The sequence below is a fragment of the Mustela erminea genome, chromosome 19 (genome assembly GCF_009829155.1).
Source record: "Mustela erminea isolate mMusErm1 chromosome 19, mMusErm1.Pri, whole genome shotgun sequence".
NCBI classification, from domain to species: Eukaryota; Metazoa; Chordata; class Mammalia; order Carnivora; family Mustelidae; genus Mustela; species Mustela erminea.
This window is the reverse complement of record NC_045632.1, coordinates 17069881-17096038: the sequence shown is the minus strand read 5'-3', so window position 1 is coordinate 17096038 and position 26158 is coordinate 17069881. Positions and strand designations below refer to the sequence as shown.

General features: G+C 39.1%; 1 protein-coding gene across 5 annotated transcripts in view; it reads left to right on the top strand.

Annotated features, from left to right (window-relative positions):
* Window positions 1–26158, top strand: part of LOC116579804 (zinc finger protein 420) — a 106611-nt gene that overhangs the window by 49638 nt on the left and 30815 nt on the right. For 2 of the 5 annotated variants that reach the window (XM_032325579.1, XM_032325576.1), the window contains exons 1-2: window positions 1572–1618; window positions 3107–3157. The exons of 1 other annotated variant lie outside the window; for it this stretch is intronic. The gene's annotated coding sequence lies outside the window, so the exon portion shown is untranslated. Of the gene's footprint in view, window positions 1–1374; window positions 1619–3106; window positions 3158–14029; window positions 14131–26158 lie in introns of those variants that run through there. 2 more of the 5 variants (XM_032325584.1, XM_032325577.1) reach the window with 2 other exon arrangements.

Below are 26158 nucleotides of genomic sequence, written 5' to 3'. Positions count from 1 at the left end.
CATTAGCCAAGGTAAAATCTTCTCGTGTATAAAGTTATTTAACTATTTTATTAGTAAATGGCCTTTCAACCTTACCTAGTAACGCTCCCATGATACAATGGGTGCCTGCTTTGCCCGGCTGTACCAGAGGAAAAAGGAGTTAAGCTAGGCCTGACTTTGAAATCATGTTTCTTGAAAACAAACAAAACTGTTGATTTTGCATTCTTCCCCATAACATGTATACTTGATCCAACAGAAAACTCATGTCTAAGGGGTGCCTGGGTGGCTCAGTGGGTTAGGCCTCAGCCTTCAGCTCAGGTCATGATCTCAGGGTCCTGGGGTCCAGCCCTGCATTGGGCTCTCTGCTCTCTGAGGGGAGCCTGCTTCCCCCTCTCTCTGCCTGCTGCTCTGCCTACTTGTGGTCTCTCTCTGTGTCAAGTGAATTGAAAATAAAATATTTAGGAAAAAAAAAAGAAAATTAAAACCATGTCTAAATTATTTGCCAGATATGGACGCCTGGGTGGCTCAGTCACTTAAGTGTCTGCCTTCGGCTCTGGTACTGATTCCTGGGACTGAGCCCCATGTTGGGCTCCTTGCTCAGTGAGGAGCCTGCTTCTCCTCTCCCTTGCCTGCTTCTCTGCCTACTTGTGCTCTCTAGCAAATAAATAAAATATTTTAAAAAATAAATTATTTGCCAGATAAATTGATTACCCCCCCCCAATCAAATTAGTGTCCAAGAAAGAAACAACTTGACCATCCACCAGGAGGACCTCCCTCTCTCCTGGAGTCAAACTTCTACAGACATCGAAATAGAGGCACGAGAAGAGCACATCTGCATAACACAAATCGTCACTAGTCATCACCAGTCACGCAACCACCCTCAATTATGAACACAGAACAAACCGCAACGGCAGAGGTCCCTTCCTCCGTCAGAAAATCCCAGTTATGTCATTACCAGTCAGCTTCCAGTACGAGCCACCTCACACCCAACGGCAGGTAGAATCGCCCTCAGAAATACGGAAATACAACCACACACACAGCCGCCGAGGGCCTCCCAGTCAGCCTGTAACCGTCTCGCGTTATCTCACACACAAAAAGGGCCTGGCCAGGCAGGGAGGAGGTCTCTGCGAGTCCGAGGCTCCGGCTAGTCCCTGCCTCAGCCCCAGCTCCTCCTCCGCACATGCCGGCCTGAGGGTCCGTCCCACCTTCTCCAGATCTGTAGAGAACCGGGAGTGACTCCGCAACTGCGGTCTCAGACCCTAACCGCCCCAGCAGCTTACGCCTGACGCCTGCGCACTGAGCGCAGGCGGGCACTCCCAGAAATACCAGCGGCGCTGCCGTTGCGCGAGCGCGTTTTAGCCGCCGAGTCCAAGAACCTCGCGGAGGTTTAGAAAACTGGGCATCTCAGCGCCCTGGCCCGCCAGGCTACCACCTTCCGGGCGTTGGACTACATTTCCCAGAGGCACCGCGTCCCCAGTGCGGCTTCATTTCCGTTTGTTCGCGCGATTTGGGGACCTCGCGTGGGGAGGGCAGCGTCTGTGGAGGAGCTTGGCTCGGCTCCGGCTGGGCGGGCGAACCCCAAATTGGGCTTGGACCCCGGGCGCCAGATCCTGGATCCTGAACCGCACCTTCTGTCGAGGTGAGGATGTCCGGAATGCCGTGGCGGAAGCGTCGCTGGGATTGCGTGTATGTTGGTCTCCAGCCGTTTTGTGCTGTGAGCCAGCCTGCCTGTTACTGATGTAGGCGAATGAACGTGTGCGACTGTGGTTTTGTGTGTAAGCGTTTGTGTGAGGGTGAGTCGTGACTCTGAGGGTGTAGTAGTACTGCTGTGACAATGTGTTTGTGACCGCGTGCTTAACTGACTGGGAATGTGCCTATGTGACGGTGATTGTGTGTGTACCTCGTATGTGACCGGGGGTTTGCTTGTGTCTGTGAGCTGTGCGACAGTGCTCTTGTGACAGGATTTTTGGATGTACTTGGGTCACTTTGAGGTTGTGTATGCGACTGTGTGTTGTGTGTATCACTGAAGTTTGTGACTTTAAGATGTTATGAGAGTGTTGCTGTGACCCGGTATTTGTGCCCACTTATTTCTTTGAGTTGCATTTTTCTGTCTGATTGGATGCCTGTGTGTATGCCATATGTGTGACTCTTGGGACTGTGAGTGTGTCGCTTTCATGACTGTATGAAGATAGTAAAAGTGCTGCTGTGAAATGCTGTTTTTGGCCTGGTGTATCCCTGACAGGGTGCTTGGATGTGCTTGAGCCCTTGTGTGTATGCTCTGTTTATGATTGGATTTTGTTTAATATAAGAGGTGGTCTGAGGATGTAATATTAATTTGGCGATTGTGACTCTGGCTGTGTGGCCACGGAAGTGTGTGTGACTTTGTCTAGTCAATTTGTATATTTTATAGTCTGTGATCTTATGGGAGTTTAGTGAGGTACAGAGATAAAATTGGGTTTTTGTATTTTGGGGGTTCATTATGGGACTGAGTCTGCCAATGTGTCTTGAGTCCCTTTGGCTTTGTCCTTACAGAACTTGACATCTTTCTCTTCTGACCTCAGTAATCCCTCTTCACACATGGCCTATACACATGGCCTGTGTTGGTTCTTAGTTCACACTGGGATTGTAGATGTAGGTTTCCTTTTGGCTTCCAGGTGTCCTCTCACCTTACAGTCTTAAGAATGTTGAATGCAGAAAAGTGATAGGAAGGAAAGATGTCAGGAATTTGAGACCCTGAATGAAGACAGCTATTTTTAAGTCACAGACCTGTTCTTGACAAGATTAGAGCTGATTGCACCTTCAAAACAGGCTATATGGAAATATAATGGGGAGTAGGAATACTTCTAGAGAATGTGTCAGAGGAGTCAGTCACATACTTTAGAACTGGTAGTGCTCTGTCTCCAGTGGACAATTTTGAATCCAGCAGTAAATTCTGGCCCAAGACAGCTGGAGTCTTGGACCTTCTATCTAAAACAGAATACAGAATTGTTCTACTCTCTAACTTTCCTCCAGGGTAAATGAGGGATAGTTTGGGGGGCTAGGTGGGTAAGAACATGTGTTCTAATTTAGAGTATATCCTAAGAAAGGTGTACTATCTTATGATTCCATTTTCTTTTCCTGAGAGTAGAATCCAGAGAAGGAAAAAATGGCTGTCGTACATTCAAAAGCAAAGTCCAAGGTGAGTAGATGTTTCCTCTTTGTTTCTCTAAATGCCTTTATTTTTTCAGGACATAGGAATCTTTGTTTTCTTTTTCCTAGTTAAGCTTTCTCAAATAATGGAGGTAGCAAAACAGTTTTCTGTAGATTGGGAGCAAGGAATATGTGCAGTTAATTGAGAGAGATACTTCCCAACAGTGGTTAAATTGAGGAAGAATGGATTTGAGACTTGTTAATTTAAATAGGAGATGATATTGTGTTATTTCTGACACAGCAGCATTCTTTTTTCTTTCTTTCTTTTTTTTTTTTTAAAGAAAGAGTTGGGGGGGCGCCTGGGTGGCTCAGTGGGTTAAGCCGCTGCCTTCGGCTCAGGTCATGATCTCAGGGTCCTGGGATTGAGTCCCGCATCAGGCTCTCTGCTCAGCAGGGAGCCTGCTTCCTCCTCTCTCTCTCTCTGCCTGCCTCTCCGTCTACTTGTGATTTCTCTCTGTCAAATAAATAAATAAAATCTTTTAAAAAAAAAAAAAAAAAGAAAGTGGGGGCACGGGGTATGGAGGAAGGGGAAGAGGGAGAGAGAGAATCTTCAGCAGGCTCCATGCCCAGTGCAGAACTTGAGGCGGGACTTGAATTCATGACCCTGAAGTCATGACCTGAGCCTAAATCAAGAGCCTGACATTTAATCAACAAAGCCACCCCAGGTGCCCCTGTTTGGTAGTTTTCAAACTACACAAAAGTATAATGAACCATCATAGGCCCAGCTTAAAAGTTTTCACTTGCCAATCTTATTTATTCTGACTTCAGTTTGAATTCCTTTCTAATTTTCCTTTTGATTTATGGTTTATTTAGAAATATGTTATTTAGTTTTCAGGTATTATGAGGATCTTCCAGAGATCTTTTTGTTACTGATTTCTAATTTCATTCCATTGTGTTCAGAGAATATACTTTTTATGACTTGAGTCCTTTAAAATTTATTAAGAGTAGGTTTGTGACCCAAAATGTGTGGTCTATCTTAGTAAATGTTTGGTGTGCACTTGAAAAGACTGTATTCGGCTATTGTTGGATGGAGAGTTCCATAAATGTCACTTAGGTATAGGTTGATAGTGTTGTTGAAATCCTCTGTAGTACCTTTACTGATTTTCTATCTGTTGCATTTATTTCTTTCTCCTCGTAATTTCTTTTATTTTTTTTTTAAAGATTTTATTTATTTATTTATTTATTTATTTAATTAATTTTTTATTTTTTATAAACATATATTTTTATCCCCAGGGGTACAGGTCTGTGAATCACCAGGTTTACACACTTCACAGCACTCACCAAAGCACATACCCTCCCCAATGTCCATAATCCCACCCCCTTCTCCCAAACCCCCTCCCCCCAGCAACCCTCAGTTTGTTTTGTGAGATTAAGAGTCACTTAGTCACTTATGGTTTGTCTCCCTCCCAATCCCATCTTGTTTCATTTATTCTTCTCCTACCCACTTAAGCCCCCATGTTGCATCACCACTTCCTCATATCAGGGAGATCATATGATAGTTGTCTTTCTCTGCTTGACTTATTTCGCTAAGCATGATACGCTCTAGTTCCATCCATGTTGTCACAAATGGCAAGATTTCATTTCTTTTGATGGCTGCATAGTATTCCATTGTGTATATATACCACATCTTCTTGATCCATTCATCTGTTGATGGACATCTAGGTGCTTTCCATAGTTTGGCTATTGTGGACATTGCTGCTATAAACATTCGGGTGCATGTGCCCCTTTGGATCACTATGTTTGTATCCTTAGGGTAAATACCCAATAGTGCAATTGCTGGGTCATAGGGCAGTTCTATTTTCAACATTTTGAGGAACCTCCATGCTGTTTTCCAGAGTGGCTGCACCAGCTTGCATTCCCACCAACAGTGTAGGAGGGTTCCCCTTTCTCCGCATCCTCGCCAACATCTGTCATTTCCTGACTTGTTTATTTTAGCCATTCTGACTGGTGTGAGGTGATATCTCATTGTGGTTTTGATTTGTATTTCCCTGATGCCGAGTGATATGGAGCACTTTTTCATGTGTCTGTTGGCCATCTGGATGTCTTCTTTGCAGAAATGTCTGTTCATGTCCTCTGCCCATTTCTTGATTGGATTATTTGTTCTTTGGGTGTTGAGTTTGCTAAGTTCTTTATAGATTCTGGACACTAGTCCTTTATCTGATATGTTGTTTGCAAATATCTTCTCCCATTCTGTCAGTTGTATTTTGATTTTGTTAACTGTTTCCTTTGCTGTGCAAAAGCTTTTGATCTTGATGAAATCCCAATAGTTCATTTTTGCCCTTGCTTCCCTTGCCTTTTGCGTTGTTCCTAGGAAGATGTTGCTGCGGCAGAGGTCAAAGAGGTTGCTGCCTGTGTTCTCCTCAAGGATTTTGATGGATTCCTTTCGCACATTGAGGTCCTTCATCCATTTTGAGTCTATTTTTGTGTGTGGTGTAAGGAAATGGTCCAATTTCATTTTTCTGCATGTGGCTGTCCAATTTTCCCAGCACCATTTATTGAAGAGGCTGTCTTTTTTCCATTGGACATTCTTTCCTGCTTTGTCGAAGATTAGTTGACCATAGAGTTGAGGGTCTATTTCTGGGCTCTCTATTCTGTTCCATTGATCTATGTGTCTGTTTTTGTGCCAGTACCATGCTGTCTTGATGACGACAGCTTTGTAATAGAGCTTGAAGTCCGGAATTGTGATGCCACCAACGTTGGCTTTCTTTTTCAATATCCCTTTGGCTATTCGAGGTCTTTTCTGGTTCCATATAAATTTTAGCATTATTTTTTCCATTTCTTTGAAAAAGATGGATGGTACTTTGATAGGAATTGCATTAAATGTGTAGATTGCTTTAGGTAGCATAGACATTTTCACAATATTTATTCTTCCAATCCAGGAGCATGGAACATTTTTCCATTTCTTTGTGTCTTCCTCAATTTCTTTCATGAGTACTTTATAGTTTTCTGAGTATAGATTCTGTGTCTCTTTGGTTAGGTTTATTCCTAGGTATCTTATGGTTTTGGGTGCAATTGTAAATGGGATTGACTCCTTAATTTCTCTTTCTTCTGTCTTGCTGTTGGTGTAGAGAAATGCAACTGATTTCTGTGCATTGATTTTATATCCTGACACTTTACTAAATTCCTGTATAAGTTCTAGCAGTTTTGGAGTGGAGTCTTTTGGGTTTTCCACATATAGTATCATATCATCTGCAAAGAGTGATAATTTGACTTCTTCTTTGCCGATTTGGATGCCTTTAATTTCCTTTTGTTGTCTGATTGCTGAGGCTAGGACCTCTAGTACTATGTTGAATAGCAGTGGTGATAATGGACATCCCTGCCGTGTTCCTGACCTTAGCGGAAAAGCTTTCAGTTTTTCTCCATTGAGAATGATATTTGTGGTGGGTTTTTCATAGATGGCTTTGATGATATTGAGGTATGTGCCCTCTATCCCTACACTTTGAAGAGTTTTGATCAGGAAGGGATGCTGTACTTTGTCAAATGCTTTTTCAGCATCTATTGAGAGTATCATATGGTTCTTGTTCCTTCTTTTATTGATGTGTTGTATCACATTGACTGATTTGCGGATGTTGAACCAACCTTGCAGCCCTGGAATAAATCCCACTTGGTCGTGGTGAATAATCTTTTTAATGTACTGTTGAATCCTATTGGCTAGTATTTTGTTGAGTATTTTCGCATCTGTGTTCATCAAGGATATTGGTCTATAGCTCTCTTTTTTGGTGGGATCCTTGTCTGGTTTTGGGATCAAGGTGATGCTGGCCTCATAAAATGAGTTTGGAAGTTTTCCTTCCATTTCTATTTTTTGGAACAGTTTCAGGAGAATAGGAATTAGTTCTTCTTTAAATGTTTGGTAGAATTCCCCCGGGAAGCCGTCTGGCCCTGGGCTTTTGTTTGTTTGGAGATTTTTAATGACTGTTTCAATCTCCTTACTGGTTATGGGTCTGTTCAGGCTTTCTATTTCTTCCTGGTTCAGTTGTGGTAGTTTATATGTTTCTAGGAATGCATCCATTTCTTCCAGATTGTCAAATTTATTGGCGTAGAGTTGCTCATAGTACGTTCTTATAATAGTTTGTATTTCTTTGGTGTTAGTTGTGATCTCTCCTCTTTCATTCATGATTTTATTTATTTGGGTCCTTTCTCTTTTCTTTTTGATAAGTCGGGCCAGGGGTTTATCAATTTTATTAATTCTTTCAAAGAACCAGCTCCTAGTTTCGTTGATTTGTTCTATTGTTTTTTTGGTTTCTATTTCATTGATTTCTGCTCTGATCTTTATGATTTCTCTTCTCCTGCTGGGCTTAGGGTTTCTTTCTTGTTCTTTCTCCAGCTCCTTTAGGTGTAGGGTTAGGTTGTGTACCTGAGACCTTTCTTGTTTCTTGAGAAAGGCTTGTACCGCTATATATTTTCCTCTCAGGACTGCCTTTGTTGTGTCCCACAGATTTTGAACCGTTGTATTTTCATTATCATTTGTTTCCATGATTTTTTTCAATTCTTCTTTAATTTCCCGGTTGATCCATTCATTCTTTAGAAGGATGCTGTTTAGTCTCCATGTATTTGGGTTCTTTCCAAACTTCCTTTTGTGGTTGAGTTCTAGCTTTAGAGCATTGTGGTCTGAAAATATGCAGGGAATGATCCCAATCTTTTGATACCGGTTGAGTCCTGATTTAGGACCGAGGATGTGATCTATTCTGGAGAATGTTCCATGTGCACTAGAGAAGAATGTGTATTCTGTTGCTTTGGGATGAAATATTCTGAATATATCTGTGATGTCCATCTGGTCCAGTGTGTCGTTTAAGGCCTTTATTTCCTTGCTGATCTTTTGCTTGGATGATCTGTCCATTTCAGTGAGGGGAGTGTTAAAGTCCCCTACTATTATTGTATTATTGTTGATGTGTTTCTTTGATTTTGTTATTAATTGGTTTATATAGTTGGCTGCTCCCACATTGGGGGCATAGATATTTAAAATTGTTAAATCTTCTTGTTGGACAGACCCTTTGAGTATGATATAGTGTCCTTCCTCATCTCTTATTATAGTCTTTGGCTTAAAATATAATTGATCTGATATAAGGATTGCCACTCCTGCTTTCTTCTGATGTCCATTAGCATGGTAAATTCTTTTCCACCCCCTCACTTTAAATCTGGAGGTGTCTTCGGGCTTAAAATGAGTTTCTTGGAGGCAACATATAGATGGGTTTTGTTTTTTTATCCATTCTGATACCCTGTGTCTTTTGACAGGGGCATTTAGCCCATTAACATTCAGGGTAACTATTGAGAGATATGAAATTAGTGCCATTGTATTGCCTGTAAGTTGACTGTTACTGTATATGGTCTCTGTTCCTTTCTGATCTACCACTTGTAGGCTCTCTCTTTGCTTAGAGGACCCCTTTCAATATTTCCTGTAGAGCTGGTTTGGTGTTTGCAAATTCTTTCAGTTGTTGTTTGTCCTGGAAGCTTTTAATCTCTCCTTCTATTTTCAATGATAGCCTAGCTGGATATAGTATTCTTGGCTGCATGTTTTTCTCGTTTAGTGCTCTGAAAATATCATGCCAGCTCTTTCTGGCCTGCCAGGTCTCTGTGGATAAGTCAGCTGCCAATCTAATATTTTTACCATTGTATGTTACAGACTTCTTTTCCCGGGCTGCTTTCAGGATTTTCTCTTTGTCACTGAGACTTGTAAATTTTACTATTAGGTGACGGGGTGTGGGCCTATTCTTATTGATTTTGAGGGGCGTTCTCTGAACCTCCTGAATTTTGATGCTCGTTCCCTTTGCCATATTAGGAAAATTCTCCCCAATAATTCTCTCCAGTATACCTTCTGCTCCCCTCTCTCTTTCTTCTTCTTCTGGAATCCCAATTATTCTAATGTTGTTTCGTCTTATGGTGTCACTTATCTCTCGAATTCTCCCCTCGTGGTCCAGTAGCTGTTTGTCCCTCTTTTGCTCAGCTTCTTTATTCTCTGTCATTTGGTCTTCTATATCACTAATTCTTTCTTCTGCCTCATTTATCCTAGCAGTGAGAGCCTCCATTTTTGATTGCACCTCATTAATAGCTTTTTTGATTTCAACTTGGTTAGATTTTAGTTCTTTTATTTCTCCAGAAAGGGCTTTTATATCTCTCGAGAGGGTTTCTCTAATATCTTCCATGCCTTTTTCGAGCCCGGCTAGAACCTTGAGAATTGTCATTCTGAACTCTAGATCTGACATATTACCAATGTCTGTATTGATTAGGTCCCTAGCCTTCGGTACTGCCTCTTGTTCTTTTTTTTGTGTTGAATTTTTCCGTTTTGTCATTTTGTCCAGATAAGAGTATATGAAGGGGCAAGTAAAATACTAAAAGGGTGGCAACAACCCCAGGAAAATATACTTTAACCAAATTAGAAGAGATCCAAAATCGTGAAGGGGGAGAAAGGGGATAAAAAGAGGTTCAAAAAGGAAGAAAGAAAAAAAAAAGAAAAAAGAAAAAGAAAAAAAAAAAGAAAAGAAAAGAATTTAAAAAAAAAGAAAACACCTAAGAAAAATGTAAAAAAGAAAAAATATATATATTAGATAAACTAGTAAAAAATCGTTAAAAAAGAAAAAGGTAACAGTTAAAAAAAAAAGAAAAATTTACCCGAAGGCGAGAGAAAAAAAAAAAAAACAAAAAATGAAAAAGAAAAAAAATTAAATTAACTGCAAGACTAAAAAAAAATCACAGGGAAAAAGCCATGGGTTCTGTGCTTGGCTTTCTCCTCCTCTGGAATTCTGCTGCTCTCCTTGGTATTGAAACCGCACTCCTTGGTAGGTGAACTTGGTCTCGGCTGGATTTCTTGTTGATCTTCTGGGGGAGGGGCCTGTTGTAGTGATTCTCAAGTGTCTTTGCCCCAGGCGGAATTGTACCGCCCTTAGCAGGGGCCGGGGTGAGTAATCCGCTCAGGTTTGCTTTCAGGAACTTTTGCTCCCTGAGCGCTTTCCGTAGAATTCCGGAGGACGGGAATACAAATGGCGGCCTCCTGGTCTCCGGCCCGGAGGAGCCGAGAGCCCAGGGCCCCACTCCTCAGTGCGCCCTCAGAGAACAGCGCCCAGTTACTCCCGTCTGCCTGACCTCCGGCCGCGCTCCGAGCTCACCGAGCCTGCGACCAGTTCAAGGTAACACCGAGCTGTGAGCTTACTGTCGGCTCTGTCTCTGCAGCCAGCTTTCCCGTTCCAATACCCGCAAGCTCTGCGACACTCAGACACCCCCGATCCTTCTGTGACCCTGCGGGACCTGAGGCCACGCTGAACCCGCGTGGGCTTCGCCCCGGTTTAGCTACTGGAGCGATGTCCCTCAGCGGAACAGACTTTTAAAAGTCCTGATTTTGTGCTCCGTTGCTCCGCCGCTTGCCGGGAGCCGGCCCCTCCCCCCGGGGTCTATTTTCCCGTCGCTTTGGATTCACTTCTCCGCCGGTCCTACCTTTCAGAAAGTGGTTGTTTTTCTGTTTCCAGAATTGCTGTTCTTCTTCTCTTCAATCTGCCGATGGATTTTCAGGTGTTTGCAATCTTTAGATAAGCTATCTAGCTGATCTCCGGCTAGCTGAAGCAATCTCAGCCTGCTACTTCTCCGCCATCTTGACTCCTCCTCCAGATTTTATTTATTTGACAGACAGAGATCACAAGTAGGCAGAGAGGCAGGCAGATAGAGAGTGAGAGAAGGAAGCAGGCTCCCTGCTGAGCAGAGAGCCCGATGTGGGACTCGATCCCAGGACCCTGAGATCATGACCTGAGCCGAAGGCAGCGGCTTAACCCACTGAGCCACCCAGGTGCCCTCTCCTCGTAATTTCTTTAAGTTTCTCCTTCATGTATTTTTAAGCTCTGTTATTAGGTATGTAAAAGTTTTAGGTAATATGTGCTTTTGGTGAATTGATCCCTTCGTCATTATTAAGTGGTCTTCTTTATTCCTGGTAGTAGTCTTTGCTCTGAGCATCTACTTTGTCTGATATTTAATGTTACCAGTCCAACTTTCTTTTCATTGTGTTAGCATGAAATATCTTTTACTATTCTTTTATTTTTAAACTGTTTATGTTCGATGTTGGAGTGCATCTCTTGTCAGCTGCATTTCGTTGGATCTTGTGTTTTTATCCAGTTGACAATTTCTCTTACAATTAAAGTATAAATAGACCATTTATATTTATATTATATATAATTTATATTATATTAAATATACCATTTATATTTAGTGTGATCATTGATGTGGTTTGGGTCAAATCCATCATCTTGTCCCATCTATTCCCTATGCTTTTTTCCTTCTTTTCTCCCTTCTTTTGAATTGTGAGAGAGCTTCAAACTAACGATACTAGTATTTTTACTAATTATGTGAATACAGAAAAACAATCAAGACTTCTTGACGTTCATAGGTTATGACCTATCCTACAGTTAGGCTCATTTGTTTCATCTTGCTTTTTACTTTTAGTGATTGTGTTTTCCTGACTTTGCTTTAATTTCATTTTAAAATTCTGTAAAATATTTACTTATCTCCAAAATCAAAACTACAGAACAGTGGTGAATTCAGAGGAGGCCGATGTTTATTCCTATCCCCTTCAACCTGTTTCCTTTTTCTCTGTATAGGTAATAACTACCTGTACTTTTATTTGGTATATTCTTCTATTTTTCTTTTAAATGACATATGTTTATGTGTATGTGTTTGTATGTATTCATAGGTACACATAAAAGTATACATTTATTTTTTACGTCTCCATTCCTAACTAAAAGGGAGTATTCTGTGTACATTACACTATACCTTTTTTTTTTCTCATGTGTTTAATGTATCCTGGAGATCATTCTTAGCAGCCTACAGAGATTGTTCTTACTCTTTTATAATTATCTATTCTGTTATATGGGTGTATTAGTTTATTCACCTAGTCTTCTGTGAGTGGGCATTTGGTTTTTTCCCCCAGTATTTTGCCATTATATAATATAGCAATCAATAACAATGTATGTGGTTTCTATATGTAGATGTTTATCTTTGGGGCAAATTTGTAGAAGTGGCCTACTTTTAGTTTATTTTAATGTTTCTAGTACAAATTCTTCCTGAATCACATCTCTCAAGTATAATGAAATGGGTGCATTTCCTTATTTTTCCCTTTCCTCATCTTTTTCTCCATTACCCAAGTTAAAAAGAGAAAGGTCTTAGAGTTTATCTTTTTATTTTTAAATATTCTTTTTTCTCAGAATTTATTGAGACTTTTTTCAGCCATTGCATGTCCTTTCTTAAAATTTCACAAAACTATTATTTCCTTGTTTTCTGATATCAAAGTAGTACATGTTTGTTGGTATGACTTAGAAAATACAAAAGAAAGAAGAAAATAACAATTACTCGAAAAAAACTCCTTTAGACTGAATCATGGTTCATATATGGAATCTATCTTTAATTTAAAGTTTTTCTTTTTTAAAACTTCTTCTTATAGAAAAATTTAAGCATGTATGAAACTAAGAAGTATAATGCTTCCCCATGTACCCTACCCATCCCTGTGCTTCAACAAATATACATTTGTAACTAAACATGTTTCATCTATAGATCCACTGCTCCCTCTCCCCACCAAAAAAATGGGTTATTTTGAAGTAGGTTCCAGATATGTATTTCATCCACAAATATTTTAGTATGTGCATCTAAATGATAAGAACATTTTTTCCTTAAAAAAATACAATCATGGGGCCTCCAGGTGGTTCAGTCGGTTAAGCGTCTGACTATTATTGGTTTTGGCTCAGGTCATGATCTTGTGGTCATGGGATTGAGCCCTGTGTCTGGCTCTGAGCTCAGCTTGGATTCTGCTTCAGATTCTCTCTCCCTCTCCCTCTCTCTCAAATAAATAAATAAAATCTTTAAACCACAAGTCTCAATAAATTCTGAGAAAAAAGAATATTTAACAATAAAAAGATACACTAAGACCTTTTTTTTTTTTTTAACTTGGGTAATGGAGAACCACAATATCATCACTATAAAAAAAAGACCCACCTTTAATACTTTCTTAATGTTATGAAATAACAAGTCAGTGTTCACATTTCTCCCATTGTCCATAAATATTTATTAGAATTAAGATCCAAACAATATCTATGTAGTGTAATAATGTGATATGCTTCTTAATCTTTCTTTTTCTTTTCTTGCAGTTTATTCCAGAAGCAGTTTTCTCATAGAGCTACCCATATTCTGGATTCTGTTGGTTGTATATGTGTGGTGTCATTTTACATGTTCCTGTGTTTCTTCTAAACTGGTATTTAATTTTAGAGGTTTGGTCAGGTTCAGAGTTTTTTTGTGTGTGGCTTTGCTTATTTGCTTTGCACTAATCTTTCATACTTAATGGTGAGTGCTGCATAACATTAGGTTGTTTTCCTTTATGTGATTTTAGTAGCCATTGGTTGTCTTTACTTGGAATTTATTATTTTATCAGAGTTCAAAATGATATATATTTTTTAAGATTCTATTTATGTATCTGAGAGAAAGAGAGTGAGAATGAGAGAGAGCACAAGCAGGAGGAATGGCAGAGGGAAAGGGAGAAGCAGGTTCCCCGCTGAGCAGGGTGCCTGATGTAGCTCAGTCCCAGGACCCTGGGATCATGACCTGAGCAGAAGGCAGACGTTTAACCTACTGAGTCACCCAGGCGTCCCACAAAATGATTCTCCAATTCTCTTATTTCTTCTGCAATTATTAGTTGGAATACTTCTGTAAAGGGAACCATGCTTTCATCAATGTCTTGGTTATTCTAAAGTATAGCACATTTTAAAAAATTAGGATAAAAGCTTGCTTTTACTTATTATTTTTCAGCATCTTCCAAAGTTCATCTTACGTTTTTCTTTTAAATTATTATCATGAATTTGAAGATTTAAATATATTTGATATGTTTTATCTATTGCAGTTATTCTTATTAATACTCAGATTGTTCATCTGTGATCTGTGGGATCCTCTTTACTCCCTCTGATTTGGCTCCTTTTGGATTCTGTGGCCCTGGTCCTTGAGGTGGGTGAAACCTTTTGTCTGGTACTCCATTGGCAGTGAAATGATTCCCTGTATCGGTGCTGATCCATCTGACCCTCTCTAGGTACTGTTCCATGGGGAACATGGAACAGTGGGGGAGCCATTGCTTTCTTTGGGTTAGCTTCTTTTTGTACTAAGTGATTAGTAAGCGATTCAAAGCTTGACTGTTACTTTCATTTTGGATTGTTGTCTTAGTTTTTTTGACAACTGGCAGTTCAGCTATTTTTCAGCTCATCTTTTGACAGTTTGGTGTGGTATTCTTGACAGTGGGGTGCGTTACCAGTTTTGTCAAGGTACTTGATAGTGTTGTGTATAAATCCTCTATATCATTACTGCTATTTTTATCTACTTGTTTTGTTAGTTGCTAAGAGAAAGATGTTAAAATTTCCAAGTCTGATTGTGGATTTGACCACTTCTTCCTTTAGTTCTCTTAGTTTTTGCTTCATATATTTTGGTGCTTTGCTGTTAAATCTCTACACAATTAGAATTTCTGTGTCTTCATGATGAATTTATCCTCTTTGTCTCTTGTATTAGTCTTTATTTTGATCTCTGTTTTGTCTTATATTAATACAAGTACATAGGCTTTCTTTTGCTTAGTATTTATATGATGTGTCATTTTACATTCTTCTTTGCCATTTTACATTCCTCTGCCATTTTACATTCTTCTTTGTTTTTTAAGTTTTTAATTAAATTCCAGTTAGTTAACATACATTGTAATATTAGTTTCAGGTGTACAATATAGTGACTCAGCACTTCCATACGACACCTGATATTCATTTCAGATGCCCTCCTTAATCCCCATCACCTGTTTTATCAGTCTCCCTACCCACCTCACTTCTGGTAACTATTAGTTTGTTCTTTACAGTTAAGAATCTATTTTGGGGGGACACCTGGATGGCTCAGTGGGTTAAGCCTCTGCTTTCGGCTGGGAACATGATCTCAGGGTCCTGGGATCGAGTCCCTCATCGGGCTCTCTGCTCGTGGGGAGCCTTCTTCCCTCTCTTCCTTCTCTCTCTCTGCCTTCTTCTCTGCCTACCTGTGATCTGTTTCTGTGTCAAAAAAAAGCAAAGAATTTGTTTCTTGGTTTACCTCCCTCTTTTTGTTCCCCTTTGTTTGTTTGTTTTGTGTCTTAAATTATACATACGAATGAAATCATATGGTATTTGTATTTCTTTGACTGACTTATTTCATTTAGGATAATACCCTCTAGCTCCATCTGTGTTGTTGCAGATGGCAAGATTTCATTCTTTTTATAGCTGAGTGATACTCCCTTGTGTATATATACCACATCTTTATCCATTCATCAGTGGATGGATACTTGGGCTATTTCCATATTTCCATTCCAGCAATAGGCTATTGTTGGTAATGCTGTTATAAAACATCAGGGTGCATGTATCCCTTTGAATTAGTATTTTTGTATCCTTTGGATAAATAGCTAGTAGTGCAATTGCAAAAGTCATAGGGTAGTTCTATTTTTAACTTTCTGAGGAGCCTCCATACTGTTTTCCAGAGTGGCTGTGTACCACTTTGAATTTCCACCAACAGTGCGTAGGGGTTCCCCTTTAACCACATCTTAGCCAACACCTAATGTTTCTAGTACTGTTGATGTTGGCCATTCTGACAGGTATGAGGTGATATGTCATTGTAGTTTTGATTTGTATTTCCCTGATGATCAGTGATACTGAATATCTTTTCATTTGTCTGTTGTCTTATATTAATACAGGTACACAGGTTTTCTTATGCTTAGTATTTGTATGATCTATCTTCTTCCACAACTTTACTCATCTGTGTCTTCGTATTTAAAGTACATTTCTTGTAAAGAACATATAGTTGAAATGGCTTTTTTTCTTGTCTTGATATTGTCTTTTAATTGGAATGGCTGGACTATTTACTTTTAAGGGAATTACCATTTAGTTTAATTCCTGCTGTGGACAGGAACTTCCCAAATATCTCTTAAGAAGTACTTGGCACATTTTCTAGTTAATTTAAATTTCCTTGTATCTTTAGCTCTGTGATGAATTTAGAGGAGACTGTGATTTTTTTATCTTTTGGATTTTTTAAAAAAGATTTTATTTATTTATTTATTTGACAGAGAGAGAGATCACAAGTAGGCAGAGAGGCAGGCAGAGAGACAGGGGGAAGCAGGCTTCCTGCTGAGCAGAGAGCCCAATGTGGGGCTCGATCTCAGGACCCTGGACCATGACCCAAGCTGAAGGCAGAGGCTTAACCCATGAGCCACCCCCGTGCCCCAGTGTGATTTTTTTTTTTTTTTAATCTTATCTCAAGTAGTTTTAGTTGTTAAGATGGGTGCAATTACCTACTGAACTTCCACATCTGGAAGAAGTAGAATTTTTAATTAAATGCTTATTGAATATCTATATCATATATTTGGGGCAATGGTTCTCCCTGGAGGATGTTTTAGAAATACATCTGCATGCTTTTGAATGTTAAAATAACATTTTGAGGGTGAAGTCATCTGGCTATTGAAGGACTGAAGTAATGCATCCTGATTATAGGGTAGATGACTTTTCTATAAAGGGATAGACAGTAAATACTAAGATATCTGGGCCACATGGTCTCTGTTGCAGTTATTCAACTCTGCCACTTTAGTATGAAAGTAGGCAAAGATAATTTATTAACAACTGAGTGTAGATGCATTCCAATAAAGTTTTATTTATAAAAATAGTTGGTGGGCAGTAGTTGGCTAACTTCTAATCTAGATGCTCTGCAGTACACAGCAAATGATTGATCTATGACCTGCAAAATGGAAGACCATAGCTGGGGAAAAAAATGTGTTTATAATAATCTGGGTCTAGTACTTCTCACATAAAGCATTATTTTTTGCATGATTTCTACAAACTGCTGAATTTATCTGTGTTACTATTATTGCATGGTTTTACTCTTAATCTTCCAGGAATGCTTGAGAATGATTGAGAAAAGACTGTACTTTGTTTTATTTAGAAATGTACTGTGACTTTTAAAGTCACAGCACTGATATCAACACTGCTTGTTATATTTTCCTTGCCAGTATCCCATACTTGCAGAAGCCTACATTTGTAGATAATGGATTTCATTGAGCCTATGCATACCCAAACACATCACACACAAACATACTATGCATACATACATATACACATATATAGACTTTACTTCAAAATGTCAAATATAAATAAAAGTTGTCAACAATACTTAGTTCAAAACTTCTGGGGAAGATGCCAGAGTAGGAGGACCCTAAGCTCACCTTGTCTCATGGATACAAACTAGGTAACAACTACATCAGTAAAAATGACCCCAAAAATGGCCTGAAGACTGGCAGAACAGACTCTCCATAGCTAAATGTAAGAAATAGGCCACACTGAAGAGGTTAGGAGTGTAAGGACGCAGTTGGGAGCTAAAGGGACCCACAGGACTGTCTGCAGGAGGGAGGGACACTGCAAGCATGTAGAGGAGAAAACAAACAGATCCTCACACCAAGCACCCCAGGCATGGGAGCCGCAGGCACAAATCCCCTTAGTATTTGGCTTTGGATTTCATGAATCCTTGCAAACAGCAGGGCTTAACACCTGGAACTTTAAAAATCAGTAGGCTTGGCTCTGGGAGAGCTGGGAGGGAGAGAAAACTGAGTCCCTGCCCTTAAAGAGATAGCATAACAAACGGCCCCACAGAGGTGCAGCATAGAAGCAGCAGTTTCAAAAATCCCTGGGGTATATGGGAGAGAGATTTGTTTCCTGATCCCAGAACTTGTGCTGGAGGGGCAGGGATTATTGGGAGTCATCTCCATAAACAAAAGAACTGGCAGGCACCATTTTCCTTCCCCATCCCCCAGCCTAGACACACAGATGCTTATGGGAACCAGTGCATCAGTGGTATTTGCTACATAACTTGCTAACGGTGACCATGCCCCTGCGCCCTTCTGCAGATCCACCCCTAACAGCCAAGTCTCTGCTCTAGGTCTCTTCTCGTAGACCTGTGCAAAATTTGCTAACACCTTGCAACACACATGCATACTCCTGCAGACCTCTTCTTCCAATATGCCAGACTAGAGCTTATCCAGAGTGGTGCCACAAGCTTGGCCGTGTGCAAACATCCTTGACATGGGCCAGCAACCACTCTAGTGTGACTCCTACTCAGGGGAGAGGAGAAGGTAACCACACACCACAGTCCAATTGCAGCTCCAGCTGGGGGTTGGGGGTAGACATCTGGTCTGACTACAGGCCCTACCCACCAATGAAAACTTCTTAGGGGACAACACATGGAATGCGCCCTGCAGTTTGGTGCTACTTTGGCTCTGGCACATGCCCGATATGACTCAACTTAAGCCCAGTGCAGCCCCATTCTGGCCCACAAACAGTGCAGGAACCAAACTTTACACACAACAGGCAGAAAGACATTGCAGACAACTGAACTGAAGGCAAAAGTGGCTCAGCTACAAAGCGGGGAACAGCATGCAACACACATAAAGAATATTCCTGATGTGCCAGATTCTGGTAATCAAGGGACATTGCACTGCAGGGTATTACAGGAATTCTTCATAAGGCCACTACTTTCCAGAGCAGGAGATGTAGCTGATTTTCCTAACATATAGAACAGACACAGAGAGTTAGACAAAATGAGGAGGCAGAAGAATATGTTCCAAATGAAAGAACAGGACAAAATAACAGCAGGAGATCTAAACGAAATGGAGATAAATAATATATACCTGATAGAGAATTTAGAGTAATGGTCATAAAGATACTCTCTTGACTTGAGAAAAGAATGGAGAACTTCACTGAGACTCTTAACAAAGACATAGAAAACATAAAAAAGAACCAGAGATAGAGAACTCAATAACTTAAATTAAAAATACATCAGGTGATGGATGACTGCGTGGCTCAGTGGGTTAAGCCTCTGTCTTTGGCTCAGGTCATGATCTCAGGGTCTTGGGATTGGGCCCTGCGTTGGGCTCTCTTCTCAGCGGGAAGCCTGCTTCTCCCTTCTCTCTGCCTACTTGTGTTCTTTCTCTCTGTCAAATAAATAAATAAAATCTTTAAAAAAAAATACATCAGGTGGAATCAACGGTAGTCTAGAAAAAACAGAAAAACAGAGAACAGAATAATGGAAAGCAGTCAAGCTGAATAAAAGAGGGAAAATAATAATAAAAAGTGAAAATAGAGAAACTGAGCATAACCATCAAGCGTAAGTAACATTCACACTACAGGGATCCTGTAGAAGAAGAGAAAAAAGGAGGCAGAATTTGTATTTTGAAGAAACAATAGCAGAAACTTCCCAAATCTGGGAAAGGAAACAGAAATCCAGATCCAGCAGGCACAGAGAGCCTCCAACAAAATCAATACATGGCAGTCCACACCAAAATATATGGTAATCCAAATGGCAAAAAGTAGTGATAAAGAGAGAATTTTAAAAGCAGCAAGAAAAAAGAAAATAGTTACATATGAGGGAAAAGGCTCGTATAGGCTATCAGCTGATTTTTCAGCAGAAACTTTGCAGGCCAGGAGGGAGTGCCATACAGAGTACTAAATGAAAATCCTGCAGTTAAGAATACTCAGTCTGGCAGAGCTCATTCAGAATAGAAGAGATAAAGAGTTTCCCAGACAAAAATTAAAGAAATTCATGTCCACTAAACCAGTCACGTGAAATGCTTAAAGAGACTATTTAAGTGGAAAGGAAAGACCATAAGTAGGCATAAGAAAATAGGAAGAATAAAAGCAGTAAAAAATAAGTATATCTATAAAAATCAGGGGATTCACAAAAGAAAAGGATGTAAAGTATGACATCATACACATAAAATGGGAGGGGAAGGAGTAAAGAATGTGTTCACACTTAAGCAACCATCAACTTAAATAGACCACTATATTCAGAAGATGTTACATACAAAGCTAATGGTAACCAAAATAAAAAACCAGTAATGGATATGCAAAAACTAAAGAGGAAGGAATCCAAGTATATCACTAAAGAAACCCAACAATGAGAGAAGAGAACAAGAGAAGAAAGGAACAGAGACCTACAAAAACAGTCATTAACAAGTAATGAGGGCACCGGGTGGCTCAGTTGGTTAGTGACTGCCTTCAGCTTGGGTCATGATCCTGGAGTCCCAGGATCAAGTCCCACATTGGACTCCCTGCTTGACATGGAGTCTGCTTCTCCCACTGACCTCTATCTTTTCATGCCCTCTCTCTCTCTCAAATAATAAGTAAAATCTTCTAAAAAAAAAAAAGTATTGAAATGGCAGTAAGGACATACCATTCAATAATTACTTTGTACACATACTAAATGCTGCAATCAGAAGATGTAGGATGATGGAATGAATAAAAAAAGCAGAATCCATCTGTATGCTGCCCACAAGAGACTCATTTCAGACCTAAAGACACATGCAGATTGAAAATGAAGGGATAGAGGGCCATGTGGGTGGCTTAGTCGCTTGAGTGTCCTGCCTCTTGTTTTTGGCTCAGGTCGCAATCTCAGAGTTGTGGGATTGAGCCCCACATTAGGCTCCACACTCAGCATGGAGTCTGCTAGTCCCCTCCTCCTCCACCGCTCCTCCCTCTCTGCACCTCCTTCTACTCACTCTTGCTCAGGTGAAAATCTCTCTGTAAAATCTTTTTTTTTTTTTTTTTTAAGTGAAGGGATAGAAAAGCAGTTATCGTGCAAATGGAAGTGAAAAGAACTTCTGTAAGTAGTAATACAGTAGTGAAAAGAACTATATAAGTAGTAATACTTACATAGGACAAAATAGATATTAAAATAACAAAGACTGTATAAAGAGACAAAGGACACTAGTAATAAAAGGAACAATGTTGGGGTGTCTGGGTGGCTTAGTGGGTTAAAGTCTGCTTTTGGCTTGGGTCATGATCCCAGGGTCCTGGGATTAAGCCCCGCATTGGGCTCTCTGCTCCGTGGGGAGCCTGCTTCCCCCCTCACCACCTGCCTCTCTGCCTACTTGTGATCTCTGTCAAATAAATAAGATCTTTTAAAAAAAAAAAGGAACAATGCAACAAGAAAAAAAATATATATATATATATGTATATATTTATCAATCACACACCAAACTTGGGGGCACCCAAATACATGAAGCAGCTGATAACAAACATAAAGGAAAAGGAAGTAATTGATAGTAATACAATAATAGACTTTATCATCCCACTTAAATCATAGATCATCCAAAAAAAAAAATCAACAAGGAAACAGTGGCTTTGGAAGACACATTGGACCAGGTGGATCAAATGATATATTCATAACATTCCATCTTAAAACAGCAGAATACACATTCTTTTCAAGTGTACAAGGAATATTTTCCAGAATAGGTCACATACTAGGCCCCAAAACAAGTCTCAATATATTAAAAAGATTGAAGTCCTTCTGTGCAGTTTTTCTAACCAGAGTGCTATTAAACTAATATCAACCATAGGAAAAAAAATCTGGAAAGACCACAAATATGTGGAGATTAGATAACATGCTACCAAACAATGAATGGATCAAGCAACAAATCAAAGAGGAAATTAAAAAAAAAATGGGGACAAATGAAAATGAAAATACAATGATCTAGACTCTTTGCAATGAAGAAAAGCTGTTCATTAAGAGGGAAGTTTATAGCAATATAACCTAACTCAAGAAGCAAGGAAAATCTTAGATAAAAAACCTAAAGTTACACTTAACACAGCTAGAAAAAGAAAAAACAAAACCCCAAACCTGTAGAAGGAAGGACATAATAAAGATTAGAGCACAAATAAATGAAATAGGAACTAAAAAAAAACCCAAAGAACAACAACAAAAAAAAAACCAAAAACAAAAACAGTGAAATTAGGAACCAGTTCTTTGAATAGAGCAACAAAACTAATAGATATTTAGACTCACCAAAAAGAAAAAATGAGACAGTTCAACAAAATCAGAAATGAAAGAAGAGAAATAACTGACACCACAGAAATATAAAGAATTGTAAGAGAATATTATGAAAAATTATATGCCAACAAATTGGATAACTTAGAAGAAATGAGAAATTCCTAGAAACATAAAAGCTCCCCAAACTGAATCAGGAGGAAACAAAATTTGAATAGACTGGTTGTAATGAAACTGAATCAGTAATCAAAAAACTCCCAATAAACAGAAGTCCAGGACCAGATGGCTTCACAGGTAAATTCTACCAAACATTTAAAAAAGAGTTTAAAGCTGTTCTCAAACTATCCCAAATCACAGAAGAGGAAGGAAAACTTCCAGATTCATTCTGTGAGGCCAGCATTACCCTGATACTAAAACCAGATAAAGATACCTTTCAAAAAAGTGAACTATAGGCTCATATCTCTGTTGAACATAGGTGTAAAATTCTTCAACAAACTAGTAGCAAACCGGATCCAACAATATATTTAAAAAATTGTTCACTAAGGGGTGCCTGGGTGGCTCAGTGGGTTAAAAAATTGTTCACTGTGATCCACTAGGATTTATTCCCTGGATTCACGGGATGTTCAATATTCACGAATTAATCAACATCATACATCATATCAATAAGACGAAGGATAAATGCCATATAATCATTTCAATAGATATGGAAAAAGCATGTGACAAAGTGTAATACCCATTCATGATAAAAACCTTCAGCAAAGTCAGTTTAGAGGAAATAATCCTTAACATAATAAAAGTCAAATGTGAAAAACCCACACCCAGCATACTCAATGGCAAAAACTGGCAACTTTTCTGGTAAGATCAAGAATAAGACAAGGATGTCCACTCTCACCACTTTTATTCAGCATAATACTGGAAGTCCTAGCCATAGCAATCAGACAACAAAAAGAAATAAAAGACATCCAAATTGGCAAGGAAGAAGTAAAACTTCCACTATTTATAGATGATATGATACTATATATAGCAAACCTGGAAGACTCCACTAGAAAACTACTAGACTGATATATGAATTTAGTAAAGTGAGAGGATTCAAAATCAATATACAGAAATCTGTTGCATTTTTATACACTAATAATGAAGCTTCAGAAAGTGAAGGAAACAGTCCTATTTACAATTGTACCAAAATAATAAAATATCTAGGAAAAATTTTAAAAAATGAAAAAATAAAAAATCTAGGAAAAAATATCTAGGAAAAAACTTCACCAAGGAGGTGACAGATCTGGGAGGTGACAGAAACTTAAAATTGATGAAAAAAAAAATTGAAGACAACACAAATGGAAAGATATTCCATGCTCATGAATGGAAAGAACAAATATTGTTAAAATGTCCATACTGTCCAGAGCAGTCTACAGATTTTTAAAAAATATTTATTTATTTTGAGAGAGTACCCAAGTCAGAGGAGGACAGAGGAAGAGAGAATCCTCAAGCAGACTCCCTACTGAGCATGAAGCCTGATGTGGGGCTCCCTCCCAGGAATCTGAGATAATGACCTGAGCAAAATCCAAGAGTCATACACGCAACTGACTGAGCCACCCAGGTGTCCCCAAACTACAGATTTAAGGCAATCCCTATCAAAATACAACAGCATTTCCTCAGATTTATATGGAACCACAAAAGACCTTCATTAGCCAAAGCCATCTCGAGAAAGAAGAACAAAACTGGAGGTATCACAATTCTGGGTATCAATATATACTACAAAGCTGTAGTAATCCATGTAAAATGTGGTACTGGCAGAAAAACAGATCAGTGGAACAGAATAGAGGGCCTGGATATAAACCCACAATTATAAGTCAATTAGTCTTGGACAAAAAAAGGACAAGAATATGCAATGGAAAAAATTCTCTTCAACAAGTGGTGCTTGGAAAATTGGACAGCAGCATACAAAAGAATGAAACTAGACCAATGTCTTACATGATACACAAAAATTTAAAAATTAGTTAATAACCTAAATGTGAGACCAGAAACCATAAAAATCATAGAGGAGAGCACAGACAGTAATTACACTGACATCAGCCATAGCAACACGTTTTTAAATATGTTTCCTGAGATGGGAAGCAAAAGCAAAAATAAAATATTGAGATTATTTTAGAATAAAAAGCCTCTGCACAGCCAAGGAAACACCAAAACTAAAAGAAGATATCAAATATCTTCTCAAATGACAAATCCGATAAAGTGTTAGTATCCAAAATATATAGACAACTTACACAATTCAACAGAAAAACCGAATAGTCCAATTAAAAAATGATCAGAAGACATGAACAGACATTTCTCTGAAGAAGACTTAGAGATGTTCACATGAAGAGATGCTCAACATTCCTCATCATGAGGGAAATGCAAGTTGAAACCGCATTGAGATATCACTTCACACCTGTCAGAATAGCCAAAATAGAAAACACAGGAAACAAGTGTTAGTGAGGGTGTAGAGAAAAAGGAACCCTTGTGCATTGTTGGTGGGAATGCAGACTTGTGGAGCCATGCTGGAAAACAGTATGGAGTTTCTTTTAAAAGTTACAAATAGTAGTTTGGGGGTGGAGTCTTTTGGGTTTTCCATATAAAGAATCATGTCATCTGCAAAGAGAGAGAGTTTGACTTCTTCATTACCAATTTGGATACCTTTAATTTCTCCTTGTTGTCTGATTGCTGTTGCTAGGACTTCTAATACTATGTTGAACAAGAGTGGTGAGAGTGGGCATCCTTGTCGTGTTCCTGATCTCAACGGGAAGGCTGCAAGCTTTTTCCCATTGAGGATGATACTTGCTGTGGGTCTTTCATAGATAGATTTGATGAAGTTCAGGAATGTTCCCTCTATCCCTATACTTTGAAGCGTTTTAATCAGGAACGGATGCTGGATTTTGTCAAATGCTTTTTCTGCATCGATTGAGAGACCATATGGTTCTTCTCTCTTCTCTTATTAATTTGTTGTATCACATTGATTTGTGAATGTTGAACCATCCTTGTAGCCCAGGGATGAATCCCACCTGGTCATGGTGGATAATCTTTTTAATGTGCTGTTGGATCCTGTTTACTAGGATCTTGTTGAGAATCTTAGCATCCATATTCATCAGTGATATTGGTCTGAAATTCTCCTTTTTGGTAGGGTCTTTGCGTGGTTTGGGGATCAGGGTAATGCTGGCTTCATAGAAAGAGTCTGGAAGTTTTTCTTCTGCTTCAATTTTTTGAAACAGCTTTTGGAGAATAGGTGTTATTTCTTTGAAAGTTTGGTAGAATTCCCCAGGGAATCCATCAGGTCCTGGGCTCTTGTTTTTTGGGAAGCTTTTGATCACTGCTTCAATCTTGTTACTAGATATTGGTCTATTCAGGTTGTCAATTTCTTCCTGGTTCAATTTTGGGAGTTTAGTTTTCTAGGAATGCATCCATTTCATCTAGGTTGCTTAGTTTATTGGCATATAACTGTTGATAATAACTTCTGATGATTGTTTTTACTTCCTTGGTGTTCATTGTGATCTCTCCCTTTTCATTCATAATTTTATGAATTTGGGCTTTCTCTCTTTTCTTTTGGATTAGTGTGGCCAGTGGTTTATCGATCTTATTGATTCTTTCAAAAAACCAGCTTCTAGTTTCATTGATACGTTCTACTGTATCTCTGGTTTCTACCTCATTGATCTCAGCAATAATCTTGATTATTTCCCTTCTTATGTGTGGAGTTGGTTTGATCTGTCGTGAACTCATACAACAATTCAGCAACGTGGCAGGATACAAAGTCAATGTACAGAAATCAGTGGCTTTCTTATACACTAATAATGAAAATACAGAAAGGGAAATTAGAGAATTGATTCCATTTACCAAGAACCATAAGATACCTGGGAATAAACCTAACCAAAGAAGTAAAGGGTCTGTACTTGAGGAACTACAGAACACTCATGAAAGAAATTGAAGAAGACACAAAAAGATGGAAGACCATCCATGCTCTTGGATCAGAAGAATAAACATTGTTAAAATGTCTATACTGCCTAGAGCAATCTATACTTTTAATGCTATTCCGATCAAAATTCCACCGGTATTCTTCAAAGAGCTGGAGCAAATAATCCAAAAATTTGTATGGAATCAGAAGGGACCCCGAATCGCTAAGGAAATGTTGAAAAACAAAAATAAAACT